Source organism: Chlorocebus sabaeus, chromosome 12, assembly GCF_047675955.1.
Source record: "Chlorocebus sabaeus isolate Y175 chromosome 12, mChlSab1.0.hap1, whole genome shotgun sequence".
Classification (NCBI taxonomy): domain Eukaryota; kingdom Metazoa; phylum Chordata; class Mammalia; order Primates; family Cercopithecidae; genus Chlorocebus; species Chlorocebus sabaeus.
Window position 1 is genome coordinate 7031386 of NC_132915.1, and position 25688 is coordinate 7057073.

At 48.2% G+C, this 25688-nt stretch overlaps 1 long non-coding RNA gene across 1 annotated transcript in view; it reads right to left on the reverse strand.

The window, feature by feature from the left end:
* Positions 1–20430: 20430 nt before the first annotated feature.
* The window catches only part of LOC140713032 (uncharacterized), a 62774-nt gene continuing 57516 nt past the window's right edge, over positions 20431–25688 (reverse strand). The window contains exon 3 of the long non-coding RNA XR_012094915.1: positions 20431–20935. This is a non-coding gene — a long non-coding RNA (uncharacterized lncRNA). The remainder of the gene's footprint in view (positions 20936–25688) is intronic.

Below are 25688 nucleotides of genomic sequence, written 5' to 3' on the forward strand. Positions count from 1 at the left end.
TCTTCAGAGGCTTCCAGGGCGAGGGGAAGCCATGCAGGGCTCCTCCCCACCTCCCCACTTCTGCTCATTGCTCTGCACTTGTCCAGAGACAAAAGAGGTGGACTAAAGTCTATGCGAGGAAGTTACTTACACCCTCCTAGGTCCAAAAGCTGCCCCCTGCCTCTGGAGTGTTAGAGCAGAAAGTGGGCAGGCATGGGCAGGGCCATTGCTGCGGGAAGTTTAGAGGCACCAGAGGACAGTTCTTCCAACTTAGACGGTTTTTGTGAAGTGAAAGCAAACTGCAGGCCCCCAACACTGGCGCAGACTCTCACGGGTGCAGTCCTCTAACACTGGCACGGACTTAGCAGATGAGAAAGATGGGTCTCCTTACAAATACTGGTCGCTAGTGAGTTGGGTCTTGAGAGACAGACAGAGAAAACAGGTATCTGCCTGAGGTGTGTCTGGTTAACTATGTTGGCCCTTGAGGTAATCTATAGTGTAAGGAGTTTTAATTCCTCTAACATTGTAAGAAATCATTCTCATGTTTGAGTGCCATGTTTGTAGTACCAATTTTGGGGGCCAGGGAGGGAAGATTGCCCTGAGCAAAGCTGCCCATTTTCTCATCTGGTCTGTTTTCATGGAGCGGCCCACCTGCTCCCCACCTCGGGAGATACTGGAGGAGTCTAGCCCTGCGGTGGGCTGTGGTCAGGCCAAGGGTAGGCCAGGTTTCCTTCCTAGGCTTCAGTTCATTCTCCCATCTTGCTGCCAAGGTAGCTTTAGATGTTTTGGTCCCCTAAAGCATTTAAACAGACTGACGTGTAAAATGCCATCTGAACAAAGTCTCCCACGAATGCACTGCACAGTGTGTACCTGAACCTTCCGAGAGAAATAGTAAAATCACCACATCATCAAGTCGCAGCTCGGGGATTACGTAACTTTACTGGTGATGTTTGCAGGAAAAGGTTTCAGAGAAATTTGAAAATTGGCAAGTGTACTTTCTTGACCTTTCCAAAAATAGTCTGAGTCACGTTCACTTTCAGCCTCCAAACTGTGTTGAATGAAACCTTTGTGCAGTTTACAGAAAGTGAAGAACTGTTTGGCAAGAGAGAGAAGTTCGAGCTCCTAATAGCCTCGGCTGCATTGGGTAACATTTTTGAGTTGTCTATTAACGCTTTCCTGAAACATGCTTTTTATGATGCCTAGAACTTGTATAAGAGTGACTGTAATTTGAGTTCTTTAAAAATGTAAGTACAAGAAATGTGTCACATGCCATAAGAGATAGGAAATGACAGCTCACATCCATCTTGGTGGAAGGAAGCTCTAATTATTAGAAGATGTGATTGGAATATTGGTTCTTAATACCTACGGGTGGCTCTGTCGTATGCTTACCTAACACCAGTATTGGCATGCAAATAACACTGAAAAGCTCCTTTCTTTTCCTCTGGTCTTTGTGGGAAGGCATGGTGTGAGTCAAGATTGCTAAACCACTCTTCTGAGAGGACTCAGAGTGTTTATCCTAGACCATCCATGGCACTGGTACTTCTGAGGTCAATTATGGTGTGATTTCATTAGTCCAGGCTCAGAATGGCTCGGTAACCTCAAAACTCCAAGCCCTCGGTGCTTGCTTTACTTCCCTAGACTTGCAGTTTATGTACGCCTACATGTGCTTCATGTGTATTAAAAATGCTTGCATGTGTAGATATGAAGATATATGTTGACTGTCCTGAAAAACATGACATACCTAACGTTTAAAATTGTTTTGAGTTTCCCCGGGGGATAAACTAGTCTTCAAATGTAAACATGATGAGCAGCATAGGGGTTATGGTAGAAGTTACAATTACCATCTTGACTTATACAATCTATTATGGAGTAATACTAAATTCCAACAGTATACAAATTCTTTGTTCCTATATAGCATTGTATCTTCCCCCATCCTCTGTGCTTTTATTTTCATACAAATTAAATCTTTATGCACTGTAACTTCAGAACAGTTTAATTATTGCTTTATGAAGTTGTCTTTTAATTGGAGAAAAAGAAGTTACAAATGAAAGTTACAAATGAAAAATACACTTACAGTGTCTCTTATATACATAGTTACCTTTACCAACACTCTTTTTTAAAAAACTGTGGATTTGAGTAACTTTCTAGTATCTTTTCGTTTCAACCTGAAGCACTCTCTTTAGTATTTCCTGTTGGGCAGGTCTGCTAGGGACAAATTCTCAATTTTTGTTTATCTTGAGATGTCTCAATTTTTCTTTCGTTTTTGAAGGATGATTTTGTTAGTCATAGGGTTCTTGGTTAACAGCCTTTTTCCTTCAGCACTTTCAGTATGTCATACCACTGCATTTTGGCCTGCATGGTTTCTGATGAAGAGCTGTCTTAATTTTATTGTGAATCCCTTGTGCATGATGGGCCACTTCTCTTGATGCTTTCAAGATTATCTTTTTGTCTTTGTCTTTTGACAGTTTGAGCATAGTATGTCTCAGTGTGGATCTCTTTGAGTTGACTCTGTTTTGTTGGGCTCTTGGATATGTAGACTCATGTCTTTGTCACATTTGGGAACTTTTTGGCCATTATCTTCTCAAATACTTTTTCTACCCCTTTCTCTCTTTCCTTTCTCTCTGGAACTCCTATTATGCATATGCTGGTATACTTGATGGCATCCCATAGGTCTCTTGACCTTTGAACAAGACCTTTGATTATTTTCCTTTAATCTTATTTCTCTCTACTCTTCAGATTTAGTCATTTCTATTGATAAGCTTTTGAGTTTACTCCTCCTTTCCTCTGCCATCTCAAATCTGCTTTTGAGACCATCTAGTGGGTTTTTCATTACAGTTATTGTCATTTCGATTTTAGAATTATTCTTTGGTCCTCTTTAAAATGTTTTGTCTTTATTTATATTCCATGTTGGTGAGGCATCATTCTTATACTTTTCTTTAGTTCTCTGAATATATTTAAAATAGCTGATTTAAAATATTTTCTAATACATTTAACATCTGAGCTTTTCTCAGGAACAGTTTCCATTGAATGTTTCATTTCCTTGTATGTGTCAGACTTTCTTGTTTCTGTATATGTCTTACAATGTTTTATTGAGTAATGAACATTTTAAATAATATAATATGGCAGCTCTGGAAGTCAGATCATCCTCTGTCCCATCCTAGGTTCACAGTTGTTTGTTATTGTTGCTATTTGTGTATTGACTTTCCTGAACTAATTCTTTGTGTTTTGTTATGTGTGGTTACTGAAGTCTCTACTTGGTTATTTTAGTGTTCAGCTCTTGATTGGACTCAGATTTCCTTAAATGCCTCGAGCTCTTGCTGAAGGGCTCTGTATGTTGAGGCATGCCTTCAACACATTGACAAGCAATTGGCAACTCTGCCTTAGCCTTCACTTCCTCCTTGTGTAGAGCCAGAGGTGAGAGCTAGGGCCTTCTCAAGTCTTCCTTGAGCTTGCGTACAGCCCTCACATGCACATGGCCTTCTAGATTTCTAGGAATATGTCAGAGCTTTCCTAGCCCTCTATGGACATCTCATTTCCCAGTTTCTGTTTTTATGTTTTTTGGTCAGCTTCTTATTTGCCTCAACTCAGGCAGCTTTGATGCTGAACAATCATCACTGATTTTTTTTTCCCTTAAACACCCTGCAGGAAAAAGCTCTGTACAATGAATAAGGTCCTAAGTTAGGGCAAATAAAGACAAGCCCTGTGAGTGGGGGTTTTCCCCATTATTAAAACACCAGAGAAATGCTGGACATATCAGATAATGACAAGTTTCTAGGAACAGGGCTTTGGGCATGCTACAAAGACATTCATTCTCCTATGGTGACTGCTGGTTTTCATGGCTGCCATGAGTGTGAGACTTAGTTTTCAAGATATGTGTGGCTCTGGGAAGAGGAAGTGGAATAGGGCAAGTTAAAATTCCACAAAGCAGCTGGGTGCTGTGGCTTACACCTGTAATCCCAGTACTTTGGGAGGCCGAGGCAGACGGATCACCTTTGGCAGGAGGTCAGGAGTTCAAGACCAGCTTGACCAACATGGTGAAACCCCATTTCTACTAAAAATACCAAACACTAGCTGGGTGTAGTGGCGGGCGCCTGTAATCCCAGCTACTCAGGAGGCTGAGACAGGAGAATTGCTTGAACCCAGGAGGCAGAGGTTGTAGTGAGCCGAGATCATGCCATTGTACTCCAACCTGGGCAACAAAAGCAAAACTCCGCCTCAAAAAACAACAACAATGAAACAAATAAAATGCCACAAAGCTTGTTCTTATTGAGATTCAGCCACTTTTCTTGAATAAATGCTTCTCAGATTGTTGCAAGCTTTTGGCTAATTTCTGGGGTTCTTAAAAAGTTTTGACAATTTTTTTTCCTACAATCTTTATTGATGTTCTCATTGTTTATATGGAGGAGCAGATTTTTTGGAGGTTCTCACTGCACTGTTCCCACTGACATGCCTTCCCTATCCCCAGCTGATTCTAATGCAAACATGTATACCATGGGCTGTTATTGGCAAGGTGTACAAGGTAGCTTTCTGACTTCTGGTACATCAAAACTGATATTTATTGAATTATTATTAAAGCCCAAACTGTTGACTATACCTCACTTCCCAAATGTCAGGTTTAGTTGTAGTCAAGGTAGGAGAGGATTTACTGCTGTATTGTCTTTTAAATGTGTGCTCTGAGTCTAGACCCAGGAAACAGAAATAGGCTGCTCCAGCTGAGGCTCCCCTTGCCTGGTCATGAGGTTGGATGATCTGTGAGGGATCTGTGTTCATTCAGTCCTTAGTTGCTCAACTAACAGCCATAAACCAAAGCAAAGCAATGCATAAATGCAGCCTTCAAGTAGTAAAAATAAAAAGTATTGAAATTCCAGCATATATAGGTGTCTTATGTTTTAGGACAACTTTTCTTCCACACTGTTAAATTCATGTTCCACTGTTGAACATTTAGACTATGATGACAAAATCATTTATTAATTTGAGCTTTCAGACCTGAACAGGATTTTATGTACAGTAAGAGTTTGCTAGTAATCAAATGCAGGAGTCCTTTCCTTAAAAAAAAAAAAAAGTAAAATGAAGATAAGATGAAATTTAATTTCCAATATATGTTAGGGAACCAGATATATTCTAGTTGGTACTAGAATGTATAATTAGCCCTTTGTGAAATTTCAGAAGACTTTCTAGCTTAAGATGTCATTGAAAACAGTCCCTCTACAGGAAGGCCACTTCGAGGGTAGAAGACACACGTGAGTCATCTCACCTCCGGCAGCACTGTTACCTCTCAGAGCTTCTCAAACACAGTGGCCATTGTTGTTACCACAGCTAATTATTAGCCTGCTCCAACAGAATTTGTGTCGATGTTACAAAAACAGTTTATGCTACACAAGCTCTTTATTCATGTAATAATTACAGCATGTTTGTCTTAACTATTTCGCAAGTGTTCTCTTTGGATAATACCAGCAAGATTAAGTAATAGTTTCTCGCTAACATTATTGCTCAAGAACATCAAACATGACGGATTGGGATTTGATATCCGTATATCTTTGGCTTCTAGCATCTTTGACTTTTTGTGCTGCTCACATATAAAATACTCTTCTTGTGGGGGTGTGCCTATTGTTTCGAATGCAAACGCCAGGAACCACATGAGCAAAATATTTGATTTCAGTTTTAATGGAGAGTTTTTAATAATGATCAAGAGTAACACAACCAAGCCAGGAACAACACTGTGCCAGAAGCCAGAGACTTCAAAGAGTCTTCCTTTTAGAACTCCAAAAAAAAAAAAATAATAGTAAGAAATTTATGTTTCTCCATATCATCCAACTTCATCATTGGCAATAAGTGACTTGGCAAGAAGCATGCATCACATGGTTTGAGTTCTGCACTGGAAAAGGTCAGCAGGAGGCACAGACACTGGCCTGCATGGTGCAGCCGTGTACTCTGATCCCACGACACGTGCTTTGGCGCACGTTATGCAACGTTACACTGCTGATTAATGGCCGCTTGCACAAGAAGTTTTTCATTACCCCTACTGCAAGCGTCCTGGGAATGATTAACTTTGTGACATAACTTTCATCATACAAATATGGAAGATTTAAACAGAATTTCAAAATAATGTACTTCAGAAATAACGATGAGTTTTGGCTTCTTAATGCGTCCACAATAACTATTTTAAAGCCACTGGGTGAAGTCAAGACACCTATTTGGAAGTTGCCTTTTTTTTAAGAGTAGGGTTTCATGTGAGATTGGTTCATGAACACTCTTCTACCCTATTTTAATTTTACCTTTATTCTAGTTTGCTGTTGAAGATGTCAGACATATTTTACAGTGCTTAGCTCTTATGAGCTAAATATTGAATATACCGGTTGCTTTTATTAAACATTTTTGGAGCCACAAAGATAGGACTCTTACATTGTCACACATAGTGGAAAGTTATGGTGATGCTTGTTTTTGAGTCCACGTAACTAAAAAGGTAAACAACTAAAGTTCTGCATTTTGTTGAACTTTGACTCTTAGGAGTTGAGTGCAGTCTGAACTGCTGGGTGCGTGAAGACTGTATTTTGATGGCAGAAAGTCAACCAAAGTAGCTTAGACAACAGGAAACTTCACTGGCTCTCAGCCCCAAACTGTAAAGACAGGGGAGCCGGGGTCACAGGGCTGCCAGGACACTCCACTCCCCACCATGTGCCTGTAGTCTCTGGTATGTGGCTCTATCCTTTGGGCCTGTCCCAGTAGACCAGCTCTACCTGATGGCAGCTTCCAGCTGCATGGCCCCCCAGCAGGAAAGAGGGGGCACACTCTTCACTCACTTCCAACTCAGAAACTCCCAGGAGAGGCCTCTGATAGGCCTAGCTCAGATCATATGGCCTCCATGTGGCCAGGGTGGTGGGGTACTATGATTGGAGGAGGGAGAGATCTCTTCAGGAGAAGAGAGGGCTGCTGTCCTGGACCCAAAAACAAAGCAGCCACCCAGGCCAACCTTGACTCAATCAGCCATCCTTTCCCTGACCGTATGTGCCTTAAGGCCTCTCCTAGATACAGCCACAAACCTGGGCATCCTGCTCAGTAAGCATCACCCCAAGGTTCTGCCCAGCTCTGAGTCCAGATCTGTAGGTCATGTCCCTTCCTCCAGAGGCCAGGCATGGCTCTGCAGAACAAAGCACCCTGTGGCCTCTGCCCAGTGAAGGAGGGAACCGCCTACAGATGGGGGCGAAGCATGCAAGGACTCCAGCTCACACCGCATTTCACATCACGGGAAGGGACTAGACAGGGACTGTTGTTTTCCTGGCAGTTGATCACGTGGCCAATCTCGTGACAATGTTCTTGCTGCTAGGACTCTTTCCTAGAGGAATATTGGAGAAAATTTTTCCACTGGGATCTTATCACGTCATTGGTCCATGCACTACTTCATTTTTGTTCGTGCAGTCTTAGATGTTGTCACGGGCTGAGAACAGATCCCTTAAGCCTTATTTGGCCTTCCATGGATTTAATGTGAGGAGGGAGTCCATAGTTCACCCTCTCTCCGGACGTCAGCCGCATGGCATCTGTCTGAAGTAGGGCTTGCAAGAAGGGGCTTCTGGTCTACCCCAGCATGTGGCCCCCACCAGCAAGGACCTGGACCAGCCAGATCAGGGGAGGAACTCAAGGCACTGTCAGGGAAGTGGGTCAACCATGGAGACAGGGCATTGAGAAGGTGCCAACACCTCTGTCAAAACTCTTCTGGAGGCAAGTGACAGACCCGGCTTGAACTGAACATGTCAGGAAAAGGGACTCCCTGTGCCTAGCCAGCTTCGGGAGGCACTGGACTTGCTGTCTCAGGACTCTAGGAACTCAGTCTTTCTTCTCTCATTTCCCCCTCTCCTCTGCTATCCAGCTTGCCCTGTGGTAGGAGGATGTGGCCCCTGGCAGCTCCCAGGCTCCCCACCACAGAGCAGGGTGCTCTTAATTGCCACTCTGCTCAGAGACGTTTGGGGAGGATGAGGGCCCTAGGCCAGTGGGGAGGTGCGGTAATTGGTAATTGGTAGCCCTCATTAGGACGTCGTGATTGGAGTGGGATAGAAGCCTGCCACACCTGGCTTTCAATTCCAGCAGACGGCCACATAGGTGTTACTGGGCTTGTCCTTGTCCCTGTGTCTCTAGGTTATTAGTGCATTTATTTGTTCACCTTTGGACACGCGGGGTGGCCAGACACGCGATGTGTGGCTTGTGGACCCCAGCAAATCACAATGCAAGATTCTCCAAATCCCTATTGCCACCGAGTCAATACACTTGGCACAGATGGGCTACTGCCTTCCTGGTGCTGTAAGTTGTGTTTAATGAAATACCAAATCATCATTTGATTCATGTTGGTTGTCACTTTGTTTTCTCAGAGGAAGACAATTGTCCAGTTACTCTTATGTTGGGCTCCTCAAACTACTTTGAAGTTCATATTCAGAAAAATGGGAGCCCGGCTGGGCGTGGTGGCTCACACCTGTAATCTCAGCACTTTGGGAGGCTGAGGCAGGTAGATCACGCAGTCAGGAGATTGAGACCATCCTGGCCAACATGGTGAAACCCAGTGTCTACTAAAATACAAAAAATTAGCTGGGCCTGGTGGTGCGCACCTGTAGTCCCAGCTGCTCAGGAGGCTGAGGCAGGGGAATTGCTTGAACCCAGGAAACGGAGGTTGTAGTGAGCTGAGATCATGCTACTGCACTCCAGCCTGGGCGACAGAGCAAGACTGAGAAAGAAAAAGAAAGAAAGGAGAGGAGAGGAGAGGAGAGGGCAGGGGAAGGGAGGGGAGGGGAGGAAGGGAGGGAGGGAAAGAAAAGAGAGAGAAAGGAAGGATGGAGGAAAGAAAGAAAAAGAAAGAAGGAAGGAAGGAGAGAGAGACAGAGAAAGAAAGGAAGGAAGGAGAGAGAGAGAGAGACAGAAAGAAAGAAAAGAAAAGAAAGAGAGAAAAAGAAAAATGGAAATGGGAGCCCCCGGTTTTGGTTGCTTGAGGAGCAGTTCTAAGATTTTCTGCTGCAAGTGATCAGGCAACACAAGGGAACTTGTCCTAAACAACAGTGTCTATTTCTAAATACAACTTCTAAAGAAGGGAATACTTGTTTTTCTTTCTTCTGAACAGTTGACATGACCCCGAAGTTATGTAAGATGAGTTAACCTGCAGCGCTGCCACATGTGCTTGTGAGAAGTTAAACAAGAACAGGAGGGAGGAAGCGGCAATTTACCAACTTCCTCCCGTCCAAAGTCCTTGATTCCAATTCTTTCCTTCGAAGAACAGACTGCGATAACCTTTAACTCTTGATTGCTTCGTGACAGCAGTGACGGGATGGGGGGTTGTAAATGGCGCAGCGGCGGGTGCGGTGAAGTTCGGGGTGCGGCCCCAAGCCATACGACTTTCCGCTGCATCCAGAGGGTTGTGCAAGTACCGGGCTGAGCCTCGGTGCTTAGAGCAAGCGTGTGCAACCCCAAGGCCCCCCACCCCGACTCGCTGCTCACATTCCGGCTTCACCGAAAGCCAGTGAGTGCTTCAACACTGACTTCTGACCCCTGCTCCTCCGGCGATCTGTCTTCCCCCTCGCATTCCTGCGGGTCCCGGGCCGGGGGACGCTGCCTACGTGCGGCGGCGGCCCCTGCGCGGCCGAAACGCTGGCTGCTTCCTGGAACGCGGTGCAGATAAGAAGCCGCTGCCGGGCTCGGGTTTCAGAAGCGCGCCACCGCGGGTGACAAAACCCTGTGTCATAATTTCACTTCGGATTTTTTTTTTTCTTTCCTAGTGCTGGCTTCCCGCAGAAGGACGTTTTGTGTGTTTGGTCCATGTGTGCGTTTGTATTTCCTTTTGGTAATTATTTTGGAAAACGTTCAGAGGCCAAAAATAGAGAAGCCAGAGGCCTCCTTGCTGTGCGCCTCGCGGCCCCGAGCTCTCCAGCGCATAGGGTCCTGCTGAGACACGGCGACGACCACCGTGTGCGCCGAGTGCCCGAGCCCCCTGCCGGGCCTGGCCGCTGAGGACGCGCTCCCCGTCACCCGCTCATTTTCTCGGTTCTCAAACCTTCAGTGCCTGTCACTAGCAACTTAATCTGCGCTCTAACTCGCAGAATTCTTTTGACCTGTTGGAGAAAAATAGCATTTTAAGGTCTGGATTATTCAAGAGGGTGGAGTTGGCTAAGTTTAGTGGACGCTAAAAATAGCCCAGCGGTGCGGGCGGGTCAGGCCTGGGGGCGCCAAGACCTCCGCCCTCACCCTGCCCCCTACGGGCCTAGGAGCCGCAGCCCTCCCAGGGCCTGTGCGTAATTCTAGCCAAGGCCCAGTGTCATTTCCAAGAGGTGCCTCTCGGCCGGGTTACTCATATGTCAGATTCCCATTCTCACGTTGTGTTTCACGCAGCAACTGCATTTCCAAAGAAAGGCGTGAGTCACTACCAAGTGGCTGCAGAGGGAGGGGAGGGCGACCATACACCGGAAGAAAGAGGTGGGGGAAGGGGCTTTTTATAGCGTTCTGAGCTGGCTTTCTTTTCCATAGGTTAATTTGTATCTTAACTACCAAACTTAGGCTGGATCACCTTTTTATAAGAAATCTATTTAAATACAAGGGATTATTTGAACTTCTTTTAAAAAAGCCAAGGGCATTTTTTTGTGTGGTTCTCAGCTTATAAATAAAATATATTAATAGTTGTTTAATGGGCATTTAAAATGCCAGCTGCCTGTGACTGTTTTTAGTGCATTCTCTAAACACCACTTGGAGACCTGAAACTACCCCCTTGGTTCAGTCCACAAGGAGACTGCCACCTTGCCATGGGCCAGGTATACCCAACCTAGTGAGGCCAAGCTCATTCCTCTGAACAGATGGTGATTTTCAAATTGAATGCTATTCTGGTGTACTTATTTAGGAAAAAGATCTAAAAATAGAGTTGAATGAACATAACCTGCAAAAATAAGTTGTCAGCTTCTTTTTACTCCTGGAGGGTTGAAAACAAAGCTGTCAGCAATTTCTGCGAACTGAGGAATCTGTATACTTTCTTATTTTAGAGAGAGCTTTTTCAGTGGGACTGTAATTGAGTCCCCTTAAATCTTTGTGTCAACAAATTACCATCTGTTGTTCTAGAGCCTCTCAAATTGGTGAGACTCGCTGCTGCTTGCTGCCGGAGTGGAGGGGGTGCTGTCATTTGCTCTTCTGGATGTGAGCTTTGGAGAGGGAATGGGTGCCGCTGGTTTCCGATGTCATTGCAGGAGTCCAGGCTTTGCCAGCCCCCGTTACCCAGACCCTGGGGTCTTGTAGAGGGAGTGATTGAGAGATGCCCGGGAGTATGGGCTTGGAGACGGGTGGCACTGAAGTGGAGAGGAAACCCCAGCCAGTTTCGGCGGGTCCTCAGGGGAGTCTCAACACCTGTTGGTGACTGGGGTCAGAGTAGCCCAGAGCCCTGGGTTTTGAGTAAATCCTTGAAGCGCTCAAAGCACTCAGCCCTTCTTTATAAGGTACTTGGTTTAGCCTTTGTGGCAGGAAACCACAGGTGACGGGGACAACAGAGGGCCTTTGTCCCCAGTCTAGCACATCCACACCATTTTTCTGTGAAGCGACTGCACGTGCTGACCTAGAGGAAGTCAGAAATGGAACTGAGCCCTTGTTTCATCTTGGAGAGGAGTTCCCCTGAATATGGGAAACCCTCTCTGGATGGAGGATGGTGTGCAGGGTGGCCCCCAGACTCCGTCCTCTTTGGAGGTCAAAAGTCTAGGCCCCAGCAAGCCGTGGCTGGCCCTGGGGCTGCCCATCCCACCCAGAGAGCTCAGCTGGCTCCCAGCAAGGGTTTGTGTGTTCAAGCAGAGGAAACGGGCTCTGGCCAAGAGAAAGTGAAATGAGTGGCGTTAAACTCAGCAAAATCAAGTCCTGCACATCCACCCCGAGAAAGCCCTTCTCACCCCGGTGTGTTTAGTTTCACAGGTGCGCCTCGACTCCAAAAAGCTCTTTTGAAACAGTTTGCCCCAGCAAACCAGACTGCCCACCAATAGGATTTGGGGTCCTGGGGATTAGAAACTTTCTCCATTCAGCATTTACTGTATTTTAACCTCCATGAGAATGCTGTCTCAAAAGAATGGAAACAAATCCTGGTTCCTCCTTCCTGTGCTCCCAGGAAGCACAGATGTGCATGCATGTGCACACACAGAAAGGAGGAAGAGAGCTGCCCAGGGGCTGGGAGGGGCTCCAGAGCCTGGCAGTGCCTCAGAGGGTTACCTCCACCTTGGGCTCCAGGAACCACTAACTCTCTCCAGTCATCAAAAAGGACAAGGCCGAGGTTCCTGCGAGGTCTGGGCAGATGTCACTGGGGCACTGAGGGGCCTAGACAAAGTGTTGGCAGCTCCTGCCTTTTCAGTCCTATGGGAAACTGCCCAGCCATCAAAAGGTCTTGTCTTAGCCGGTAAATTAACTTAATGTGACCTGTTTGTAAAAGGGGCTGGGGGCTTCGGAGAATTATGTTCATTACTTTTCTCAAGGGCTGAGTTCGGACTGAAGCCCCCACCCCTGACCCCCAACCCACAACCATGCACATTCTTTTTAAAGGCAGACATCACTGGATATCGCTAAGAAAAGCCCCAGGTTCTCGCGGAAGCTGCAGTGTGGTCTGGACACCGCTGCTTCCAGCAGGCGACACTGAGGAAGACAGTGGGGGAAATGCCATGTGTCTTTCTGACCCAGCGAGAAGAATCTTGCAGCCCCTTCCTCAGGCCAAAAGCACATCAGTGAATCAAAGGTTTTTAAATATTTCAAAATAATTTTAAAAGATGCCATCAATAAGTCCAGCTCCTAAATGCATCATCTTTAGAGAAAATGAAATTTTTAAAAGGATTAAAAAAGCACATACACAGTGACTGGGCACGGTGGCTCATGCCTGCAGTCCTAGCTACTTGGGAGGTTGAGGCAGGAGGCTCATTTGAACCCAGGAGGTCGAGACTTCAGTGATATATGAGGGCACCACTGCATTCCAGTCTGGGTGACAGAGCGAGACCTTGTCTCGAAAAAGAAGAAAAGGGGGGAAAAAGGGCATAATGCTTCAAAAATTAAATGGAACAGACCAATGAAGCTTTGATGGTCTTTGAACTCTTAAAAGAATGACTGTCTTGGCATGGACAGGGCAGGCTGATCCTTGGGCTGCTTGCTGTGGTCCAGAGAGCGCCGTACTCCAGCTCACCACCTGTGCTGGGACTGGGAACTGCTACCTGCCCCGGCAATGTGGCTCTGGAGCGCAAGTGTCTGGCAATGGAGAGAGGCGTGGGAGAACAACCTGCCTCAGAGATACAATCATGCTGAGATCTGTACAAAGAAATGAATGGGGATGATAATGATGGTGCGTCCGCGAGGATCCCAGGCAGCAGCCCCTGGTCCTGTGCAGGGAGGGTTACGTGTCAATTCTGCTCTATGTCAGACGCCATACATTACAACAAAGTATCTATGTTTTGACAAAGCAATTTAAATTCTAGGATTTTGCTCTAACCCAGGATGTACACAGAGAATGTTAATCTGGCAGTCAGGGGAAGCCTTCGTCAATTAGAAAGATGGGATAAATGCATTAAAGTCCATGCACTCGATGCAGCAACTGAGAATCCTATTGTAGGAGTGTCCATATAATTATCATAGGAAAATGTTTACTCTGTGCTGTTATATTGAAAAAACAGGTTACAGTTCAGCAAGCACAATATAATCTTATTTTCATGTAATAAATATAGTACATGCACCTATTCTAATTTTTCTACAATTGTATTCGTTTTCTATTGTTGCTGTAACAAATTCCTACAAACTTAGTGATTTCAAATGACACGGACGCATGTATCATTGACAGTTCTGTAGTTCAGAAGTAAATGGTTCTCACTGACGAATGTGACAGTGTTGGCAGGGCTGTGGTCCTTGCAGAGGCTGTGGGAGAATTCTCTCCTCATCTCTCTGGCAGCCTTAGGCCACCCTGTCTGGTGGTCCTCAGCTCCACCTCAAAGTTGCAGCAGGAGGTCGAGTTCTTCCCACACCACACCAGACCCCCCTGCCTCCTCATCCACAGCTGAGGACCCTGTGGTTATACTGGACACACCTGGGTGATCCAGGGTTCTCTCCCCACTTCAGGGTCAGCTGATTAGTAACGCGAATTCCATCTGCCACCTTGACTCCCCCGTGCCACACCACCTGACATTCACAGGGTCCAGGGATTAGGGCATTGCTATGGTGTGGATGTTTGTCCCCTCCACATGCGTGTTGAAATGTGATTCCCAAGGTTGGAGGTAGGGCCTCGGGGGAGGTATTTGGGTCATGGGGGCAGACTCCTCACAAGGGACTTGATGCTGTCCCCACAGTAATAAGTGAGTTCTCAGTTCTCCCTTTGTTAGTTCAGGTGAGATGGAGTTGTTTGAAAGAGTCTGGGACATCCCTGTTCCCTCCCTCGTTCTCTCTCTTGCCATGTGACATCCCCGCCTCCGCTTTGCCTTCCGCCATGATTGTAAGCTTCCTGAGGCCTCACCAGAAGTTGAGCAGATGCTGGTGCCATGCTTCCTGTACAGCCTGCAGAACTATGAGCCAAATAACCCTGTTTTCTTTATAAATTACCCAGCCTCAGGTATTTCTTTATAGCAAGCAAAATAGACTAATACAAGCATGGATATCTTTGGGGGCCAGTGTTCTGCTTACCACAACAATATACATGTATTCATTTTAATTAGCCCAGAAGAGCTGGGAAAACCAGAAAGCTCTTGTCATTTTGTGTCCATTTTCATTTCAGCATTACCATTCCCCTTCATTTCTGTAACTGTAATTCCCACAATTCTCAGCGTTAATTCCAAATTTATATTAATCCAATCTCATTGCTTTCGTATCATAGCATTTCCGTTTCTATGTTCTTGATTAATTAGGCAATTTTATTTTACTTTTGTTTTCCTAAAATGTTCTGTATTTCTTGAATCCTGGCAATTTTGAAAATAAGTATCTATTGCCTTTCCCTAGAGTAATTAATGACTTACCTGGGTATCAGATTCTTGGGCACAATTTTTTCCTCTCTGATGATCCTGAGGATCTTTCCTAGTGGCATTAAATATTGCTGGTGAGAAGTCTAGGAATAATTGAGCGCTCTCCCCACAACAGTTCTGTGAAGAATTGTTCATTTTAAGCCACGAATACTGTTGCAGTAGAAACCTAACACAATCGTGCTGTTGAGGACCCTTTCTGGGATTCCCTAAGCCCAACCATATTCCAGACTGGGTTGAGGTTGTGCAGTCATGCTGTCGCAGCGTGAGACGCAGACCTCTGCCCCAGACCTGCCCAGCCCTGAGTGGATGCCCAGCTTTGTCCGCTGCTCCTGCTTCCTTCCCAGCCTAGGGAGGGAAAGGACAAAACTATATGGGTTTTAGCCCAGAAATGGCTCATCTGTGGGAGAAGAGACCCTTAACACAAGACGCTTAGCATGGCCTTCTTCCTGGGCTGCCCAGGGTTCTGGCATTGCTTTCTTTCTCCTATGGTAAATTTCCTTGTGCTCAGCACAATGAGCTCGGGGTGGCCACCTCCAGCCATGCTTTCCACCAAAGACCGTCAGGCGGGGGTCCTGGCGGTTGTTCTGCCCCTGGGGAGAAGGGGCCTTCCACTCTCAGTGGGAGTTGGAATCTCCCTAGGTGGCCTCTGTTCCTGGTGGGCAGGGCGTGTCCACCTCCCTGAAGTGCGTGGCCTTCAGGGAGGAGCCCTGGGATCTTCTCACCGGCTGTCTCTAACTTTATGGTGTGGGGCTGATCCTCTTTCTCACTGTGAGTGCGGCTGGCATTTTATTTTTCTGTTGTTGCTCTTCTGTGGACATGTACTTTGTAAGGTTTGGGGCAGAAGGTTTTGTCAATGCCCGTCTTTCCTGGAGGGCGAGCTGAGTTTGGAAGATCTGGAAAGCTCAGTGCCCCGCACCTCCCCCGAGGGCTTCATTCCTCCCTTCCTGCACCTTCCCAGGTACTCCATCTCTCCAGCCCTCCGAGAGGCTGTGTTCACTTTTTATCCCTCCCATGTCCCCTACTTACGTGAGAGAAGACATGCATTTCTCATACATTGAAAGGAAGATTTTACAACTATTTTCCAACTCCTCTAACTTTTAGAGATAAACTTTACCTCAAACATCTACAACTCTGTCCCCCAGTTGACAGCTAAGAAGAGCACATATTCTCCCTACAATCAAATAAGCACCATATAACATGGACTGTGCGGTCGGGCAGGTGGGAATTCAACCTGCCTCTCCCATTTGCCAGTTGATAACTTAGTCTCTTGCCTCTCTGGAGTTTGATTTCTTTGTTAAAAAAAATTAAAAGGTGGTAATAGAATGACTCACGGCTGCAGTGCATGGGAACTGCCTCATATCCTCCTGGCAGGGTGGGGAGCAGGAGAGGAAGCTGAGATGCAGTCACAACAGTGGCCTTAGCTAACCCCACAGGGCACTCCAAGCTGGATGGCCCTGCAGAGGGTTCCTAAGCTTGGGCAAGGGACTTTAGGCTCCACATCAACCAGTCACTGAAGGCAAAGGGCCCCAGGAAGGGCTAAGTCATGGGACAGGTGCCTCTGTCAGTGGGGGCCAACAACCTCCCACCCTGGGAAAGAAATCGCCTGTCCCCAAGGGAGAACCTGGTGGCTCCCAGTGCCCATAAGTAAGTAGGAAGCTATTATCCCTTCTGGGTCTGTGGAGGACACAGCCACTCCCTGGGTGGTGCCACCAAAGCAGGGAACTACCCTGCTCCCCTCAGTCTCCTGCTGATCCCCTCAGTGACCTGGCTGGAGCCAGAGGGTGCGGGAGCCTAGGCGATCAGCTTATGGTGGCAGGACAGAAAATGGGTCCGGGCTCAGAGCAGGCAGAAAACAGCACACCCAGCATCAAGGGCCAGCCAGCTTTTCCCCCAACCCTGTGCCTGGTCCTCAGGCTTCTCGCCTGAAGCAGATACTGCGGCCTCCCTCGTGGACACGTCACTGGAGGCAGCTGAAGGGCTTGTCACCTAAAGGGCTTCATGCAATGAAGCTCAGCGTTTGGCTCTACCGAGTGCCTCTGTGGGAGCCGGGACGTCGACCATGCACCCGGGTCATCTTTGCAGCCAAAGCCATGTCCTCCCATTTCTCACTTCATCAGCAGAACACTGTTCCCTAATGTTCGATTTCCCCGGGAGCAGGGTTGCAAGACTGCTCCTAAATAATAGAAAGCCCTCTCTCTACAGGCAAGAAATGACTTTTCTTGGAGATACTCGGGGCTTTGCAAACATTAAAGAACTATTAATAAATACGAAGTTGGCAGGGCGACATGGCTCACGCCTGAAATCCCAGCACTTTGGGAGGCTGAGGTGGGCAGATTGCCTGAGCTCAGGAGTTCGCGACCAGCCTTGGGTACATGGTGAAACCCCGTCTCTACTAAAATACAAAAAATTAGCTGGGCGTGGCAGCGTGCACCTGCAGTCCCAGCTACCTGGGAGGCTGAGGCAGGAGAATGGCATGAACCCAGGAGGTGGAGGTTGCAGCGAGCTGAGATCACGCCACTGCACTCCAGCCTGGATGACAGAGTGAGACTCGGTCTCAATAAATAAATAAATAAATAAATAAATTCATAAATAAAATGAAGTTGCTGGACCAGATGAGGGTTTTCGGCAAAAAAGCAGGAAGGCTTTTCCTCTCTGGCTTCCTGGGCACGTGACCATTTCTCTCAGTTGGTGAAGGCCAAACCTGTGTTCGCTCTGTGAGGGGCCTCGTCTCTGGGCCATCACTTCATTCTTGGTAGAAGGCTTTTGCCAGCATCTGTGACCTGAACCTTCAGCACTCGCATGGTGCATGTAATAAGAAAAGCGGCTTCTAGGGCATCTAGGATGTCTGGCAGAAGAGCAAGGGAGCTGTGGGCTTCGGCAAGCGTGAGGACTCCTGAGACTGAGGGACCAGCCACTTGTCAGGCACAGGGGCTTGCGTATAACCAAGGCTGCTGTGTGCAGCACTGAAGAGAGCAGGTGACTGTATTTTTTTTTTTTTTTTTGAGATGGAGTCGAGTCTTGCACTGTCGCCCGGGCTGGAGCGCAATGGCACAATCTCGGCTCACTGCAACCTCCCCCTCCCGGGTTCACATGGTTCTCCTGCCTCAGCCTCTGAAGTAGCTGGGACTACAGGTGCACACCACTACACCCAGCTAATTTTTTGTATTTTTAGCAGAGACAGGGTTTCACTATGTTGGCCAGACTGGTCTTGAACTCTTGACCTTGTGATGCACCCACCTCAGCCTCCCAAAGTACTGGGATTACAGGCGTGAGCCACTGCGCCTGGCCAGTGATTGTATTTTTAAAGTGGCTTTGTGAATCATTTTTTGGGGTTTGCTTTTTGTTGAGGAACTTTTGAAATGGTATCTCTAACATTCTGGATTATCTAAGTATCTCTGGATTTTTCTCTTTCTACCCGAGTTTGAGTTGAGCAGAATTGTTTTTGAGCTTCAATGTCCTATTGAGAGGTAGGATTTGTTTTCTGTAATTTAGTCTTGAAGACAAGCAGTTGGCCCCTCTGGAAGTTGTCCCTCAACTGCTATCTTTGTGCCCTCATCCCAAGCTCTCTGGGGCATCACCAGGAGCACCTCATTGGTGACATGAGTGTGCTGTTATTATCGGGGTGGAAGCCACTGGAAGCACTCCGTTAGGGATATATGTGTGTCTGTTTCTCTGGGGTGCCCGGGGTCAGCAGAGCCCCTGTAGGCACAGAGGAAATAGAGGAACCTTGTGGCATTTCAGTTACTGCTGTGTATCACAACATCCCCAAATATGATGTGTCAAGCAATACAACTTTTTCCTTTCCTTTTTTTTTTTTTTTTTAGATGGAGTCTCGCCCAGGCTGGGGTGCAGTGGTACAATCTGGGCTCACTGCATCCTTTACCTCCTGGGTTCAAGTGATTCTTCTGCCTTCGCCTCCTGAGTAGCTGGGACTATAGGCGCACACCACCATGTCCAGCTAATTTTTGTATTTTTGGTAGAGACAGCGTTTCGCCTGTTGGCCAGGCTGGTCTCGAACTCCTAATGACCTCAGATGATTCACCCATCTTGGCCTCCCAAAGTGCTGGGATTACAGGCGTGAGCCACTGCACTCGCGGCCCACAGCTTTTTCTTTCTCGTAATTCTGCAGATGGTAATTTGGACAGGGCTCAGCTGGGCAACTCTTCCACTCTACTTGGTGTGGGCTATGGCTGCTCCTGTGGCTGCGTTCAACTGGCAGCTCGAGCTGGCTGGGCCATCCAAGCTGGCCTCCATTCTCCAGGGCTGCCTCCAGACAGCCTTGGCTTGTCCATGGGTCTAGCTTGGCTTCCTTGCAGCACAGTGGCCAGGCTCTAATCTGGAGAATGTAGAGCTCAAAGCTTCTGAAGAATTGGGCTTGAAAGGCCCAGAAGATCACATTCTGTTGGCCAAAGAGGAGAGGAAGGAGACTCCCAACCTCACAGACCGGAATAGGGATTAAATGAGTTGCTGTGTGGATGTGTCTGGCATTAGTAAATATCCTGTACACCATAGCTGTTTGCACTGTTGTGCCCCTTTAGTCATTAAGTCATTAGCTAATACGGTGCAGGCATGGAGGAAACAGCCTGTCAGAGGCAGTTTCGAAGGGACAGGAGGTTTGCTCAAGGAACTCTGTGTGCGGAAGGCCTCAACCCTGACTGCATATTACAATCACCTGAAATTCTCCCGTCCCCACCCAGGCAACTTCAGCCAGTCCTGGGGTAGGATCCAGGTGTGGGTGTTTTTTAAACTCCCCAAGTTAAGCTATTGTCATGATACAGCTATTGACCATGACTGGTAAGAGTCATTGATTCAGTGAATGAAAGTGTGTTTAAATTTTTTTTTTTTTTTTTTTGAGACAGAGTTTCACTCTTGTTGCCCAGGCTGGAGTGCCGTGGCACAATCTTGGCTCACCGCAACCTCCACCTCCCGGGTTCAAGCGATTCTCCTGCCCCAGCCTCCTGAGTAGCTGGAATCACAAGCATGCATCACCACGCCTGGTTAATTTTGTGTTTTTGGTAGAGCTGGGGATTTCTCCATGTTGGTCAGGCTGGTCTCGAACTCCTAACCTCAGGTGATCTGCCCGCCTTGGCCTCCCAAAGTGCTGGGATTACAGGCATGAGCCACCGTGCCTGGCCTTAAATTTTAATCAAATAGCACTTTTCAAAAACCTAACTATAGACAAGAAAGATGCTGGGTCCCAGAACCCGAAAGTACAGGAGGCTTAAGTTAAACGTCGACAGCCCCTGAGCCCTGACTTTCCACCAACAAACCAGCCAGATTCCCAAGAAAAAATGATGCCTCTATATTACATGAGATGAACATCTTAGTCTGATCTATTAATGAAATAAATGTACAGTTTGAGACTAAACAGCTGGACAGGAAGATGGGATGGGTCTGACTTCAGACACTATTGGCTGGTGCAGGAGCAGGAGGGAGGCAGAGGGGCAGTCTGTGCCCACTCGTGCGTTCAGTTGTGACTATGATACAAGTAGTAGAACTCCAACATTTATAGTGCAGTCTCGGAATTATGCAGAATATATTTGCAATCTCTTTTTGGTGGCAGAACTGAAAATAGAAATTTAAAAACCTGAGAGAGAGAGAGAGAGAGAGAGAGAGAAGAAAAGGAGGTGGGAAGAGCAGGAGCTTCATATTCCAGGTGGAAAGTTGAAGTCATGAAACCAGACAGATCTCTCTTTCTTTCCCCTAATTAATTAAAGGTTGTAAAGTCAGGGTGTGGGCTGGGTGTATTCCCTTTATTTTTTAAAACCGTGTTTGACAGCTCCAGGCTCCCAGGATTTCATCAGGATCTCAGGTGCGCTGTAATTCACGTGTCATGCCCCCGGTTGCATAACTGCATTGTTACATGGGCAGCGTTTCTCTCTGGAGTCCGTTTGCATCATCTTATCAGGAGAGGAAAGCCCACAGCACCGTCTTGCCCTTAAGGAAAAGATGCAGTTTCTTTCATGTTTTAAAGTAATCTCCTTAAAGATAAAAATACAAAAAGGAAAAAGTAATATCACCCATAGTGCCCACCGCTTAATGATGTTTCACAGTACGCCTCCCCTGGCCTTTCCTACTTTGAGCATGGCTGCAGAACAGAAGGATTCTGGTCATGGACTTTGGACACAAGCTCCCTGACTTCAGAATTCAACTTAGGTTGGTCACTTGCCTGGTCCCTGACTCAGTTTCCTGATCTGTGAAATGGAGATAACAATGGTAACCCACTTGAGGATTATGTGCATGACCACAGTATCTGTAAGGTGCTGTGCCTGGCCCAAGTAGGACACAGTACTGCTACCATCACTACCGTGACGACTCCTGACTTCTTCCTGTACTTACAAAAGACACACGCACACACACACACGCACAGACACAAACGTGAACACACGCACTGTGCACCCACATTCCAACAAGTCAATGCATGTGCCCATTTGCACACACACACAAATATGTACATACCTGTGAACACACACATTTTCCGACAAACAATAACATACTCTATGTAGAGGTCTGCATCTGCACACACGTCACAACATGTCATGGATATTTCTTCCAGTCAGCAACCGTACACTTTCCAGCAAGGGTGCCATTCTTATTAGCTGTTCCTCCCTGGATGGCTGGGGTTGTCCTGATCCTTCACTGTGACAGACTTACCACTGCCGGGCTTGCTGTGTGTTGGGGATGCAGAGTTTTAACTTTCTCAGATACTGTCAAATCGCTGTCCCAAATCCACACCACTTTGCACACCTCCTGGAGAGCCTCTCTCCGTGTCCTGGTCAGGAGTGCATGTGGATGCTAGACTCTACCAATCCCATCACTGAGAAATGCTCTCTCATTAATTTGCATTTCTGTAATTATTATTTATGCAAAGGCTTCTAATGTATCTTGCGCAGCCTGTAAGCACCATCATGAACAATGTCAATCTATTCTTGGCCTGCACAGTTGATTTTATAGCTTTTTTACAAATAAAAACTGTGCAGACAACCCACAGCTCACTCAGACCAGTAATGTGCCAAATTAGCGCATGAGGCGAAGAGGAGTTCTAAACACGGAGCACTGTTTCCAGTTGTAATACGTTGGAAGTGCCCATCCTCATCCTACTAAGCAAATAATTCGGCATCTAGTCGTTCATTCAAAAACTGTTTCCTGAGCACCTGTCTGTGTCAGGCTTATACTGATTGTAGGCTTTTGACAGTAAACACAAATTTTAAGAATCCCTGTCCTTGTGGAATTTATGGTCTATCCCAAGTAATATCTGAATGTGGGCACCTGAGGTGAGGACCCCACAGCATATGGTGGCCACTGCGTATGGGAGTCCATAATGGCTGTGGACCCACTTGGTGTCCCACTGCAGCTGTCACCGAGGCCACACAGGGTGGCTGGGCAGACAGTGCCCCTGGGACCATGGGACAGGATCAGCAGAGAGTGCCTCACGGCCCCAGAGCTGTTCCTTACACGGATGGGAAAAGGAAGCCCAAGGGCACCTGCCTGCCCACGGCACCTGGGAAGCCCACCTTCCTGCCTTCCTCCAAGGGAATGTCTGAGGAGCCCGGTCAGGCCCCACTGTTCTCCGGCATGCATGCTCCGAGGTCCTGCTCTGGGGCTGGTCTCCAGGCCTGTCCCAGCTGAGCCCGGGCTGGGGCAGAGCAGCGAGCAGAGCTGCAGGAAGGGCCCAGGCAGTGGGATCCACTCTGTGACGGCTGCTGTCTGCCTCTTACTCAAGTTAATGGGACTGGCCCTTGGTTCCCAGTTCCTATTTGAAATATACCAGGAAAGGACTGTGGTGCCTTGTCCTTGGCTGAGACCCTTGCCTCTGGACCAAGCAGCCGGCCAAGGCGGGTGGCAGCTATCACTGGGCCCGTGTGTTCGGGGACTCAGCCTGGACAGGTCACCAGTGGGGTCGCTGAACAGCGTGGCTGAGGGAGGAAAGCATTCCCCAAATCCTCAGGGGCTTTCTCCTGAAATGGAACCAAGCCATGGATGTCCACAGCACCAGCATGCAGGGACCATGTGCAGGCCTGTGGCGAGGGCTGAGTGAGTGATGGGTTCACCCAAGCCTCGTGGAGCTGGCACCAGGCCTGTGCGGCTAGGGGGTTTCAGACACAGGCCCAACACGGGTGCAGGGCTGTCCTGGAGAGAGGGCTGCTCGTTCGGAGAACCAGGCACACCTCCCCAGAGTGCTGATGGGTGATGTCTGAGTAACAACTCACCACTGACTTAGTGGCTTAACACAGCACAGCTTTGTTCTCTTACTGTTCTGGATGCTAGAAGTCTAAAACCAATCTGACTGGGTTAAAGTCAAAGGTGGGCAGGGCTGGTTCTTTCTGGAGACTCTAGGGGAGAATCCATTTGTTCGCTGTCTTTCCACTTCTAGGGGCCACCTGCATTCCTTGGCTCTTGTCTCCCTCCATCTTCAAAGCGCATCCCTGCAGTCTCTGTGTCCGTCACCGCGTCACCTCCCGCTCTCTTCTGGTCGGACTGTCTCAGGAGGACCCTTGTGATTACATTGCCCTTCTCCCCTGAATAATTCTGGGCTTCATCACATATGCAGAGTCCTGTGTGCCATGTAAGGTCACAACCATGGGTTCTAGGGATTAGGATATGAACATATTTGGGGGCCACTATCATCCTGGCACGTGGAGGGACACAGAATGTTTCTCTGGGCAGGGGTGTAAAAGACAGAGGTTGCAGGCAGAGAGAGCAGTGCCCAGCACCCGTGACCCACTCTGGGCCAGTGAGTCAGCCCTGACCTGTTTCCAGCCTGGCCCGGCTCTGCACTGGGCAGTTCCGCGTGTTGCTCCTCTCTCCAGGCAGTGTGGGTCCCTGTGGGACATTGCAAACACGCCAGATTGGCGGGAGCCAGGGACACAGGGCAGGCAGCAATGGTGGCATGGGAAGGCCGACCTTGTGTGTTGCAAGGGTGTCCCCACCTAACTGTGCAGAGCTTGGGCACACAGTGTGGGGGTGCTGTGGGGCATTGGGGGCATAGAGGGTAAGGGAGGATGCCCTGAGGGGATGCACGTGATCTCGGTGGAAGCAGAATGAACAGAGACCGGGGCGAATGGAGCCAATGTTGGGATCATAAGAGCCACCAGCCTAAACCTGGGGTCCTCGGAAACATGTGCGTTGACTCCTCAGCCAGCCGTGGGGTCAGCTTGCACCTTCCGGTCCTCTTTCTTCCCTGCTCCTTGTGTAGTCATCTGCAGGGAAGTCTTTCCCTTCTCAGCCCCATGAGGCCCGCATCTGCACAAGTGCACCTCTTTGTCCACCCCGATGACTCCCTGCAGCCCCACAGCTCTCTCCTCTGAAGGCCTGTGCCACCTCCAGATGGTGGACAAAGGGGCTGGCTGCTCTGAGGCAGGGGAGGCGGGGTCTCCCCACTGCAGGTGAATATGCAGGGCACTTGTTTCCAGATGGCACCAGGTGGTATGAGATGCCCAGGAGCCACAGAGTGATCTCCCGTCCTCCACTCTGCAGCTTACTCCACGCTGTGCAACTTGACAAACCTCAGTAACTACGTACAAGATGGCTTCAGGGCAACTCTGACCAACCCCACCTTGCTCTCTGTAGGCCTTGTGCTGTGCTCAACAACTCCTCCTCGTCATAGTGAGGTATCCTTTTTGTCACAGATGAGTTCCCCTTGGACTGGCCCCTGGTAGCAGCAGGAACTCACTTGCATCTCCTGAAATGTCCCCAGAGCAGGACTGAGCCCCAAACAGGAGTCGCCGCAAGGCCTGCTGGGGATGAGGGAGGCTCACGGGCAAGTCCTGGTATCAGGCGGGGCATGTTCACACGTGGGCCCCCGCCAACACAGGCCCACATAGGCAGGCTGCCTGCGCGCCCCTGCTCACTCCACACCCTGGACAGCCCAGCCATTTCCATCCTGGGGGTATTTAGCCCACAGCTGATGAGGATGGGGTTTCTATGGGCAGGGCCAGACAGCAGGGCTTGGCACTGGGGGCCGTGTGGGTGGTGTCTGAAGTTTCCAGCCAGACCCCAGTGCTGCCCACACCCCTGCTGGCTGCTGAGTTCTGGCGCTGGGGCGTTGCCTCTCTGAGCTGTGCAATACCCAGGACCCCTCCTCTGTTTTCCTGTTCATCCAGACTTCTCATGGCCTGAGCTATGTTTCCCCCGGTTCCCAAATCCATCCAACTCAGAGTTTCCCCTGCCAAACCACAGAAATAATACCCAGCTTGTTTCCTGGCAAACACACCTTCCAGAGCCAGACTCAACTTGCCACAAGATGGGCTTATCATGAAATCAAATCTTAACACTGCAGTTCTCTGGGTTTTTGATCGTCCTCACAAAGGTGGGGAAAGTGGAGTTGGCGTGTTTCAGAGCAATGGAAGCAGGCCGCGATCTGTTAACTCTGTAAAATAAAACCTTCTGGGAAACAGAAAATTTACCTGACCACCAGTGGGTGTGTGACCACAGGACTCCGGCTGGGGCTCCTGCCTGCTCACCGTAGAGATTGCAAAGGAAGAAACAGTGCATCGTTTCCAGTTTGCATCTGTAAGTAACCATGTTTAAGTGAAGCTGGGAGCTGACTCAGAAAAACGAAGCTTCGAGCACTCTTGTAAGATCTCAGCCAAGCGAGATGAATCCCTGTGCCCTCCGCAGGCCTGCCAGGCACAGCCACGGTGCCCGGCCAGCACCACCACCGTGTTCATCGCTGCAAGGGGCTTCCTGACTCTGCAGCAAGATCACCCAGGTCTGTGGGCCGTGGGAGCCCCG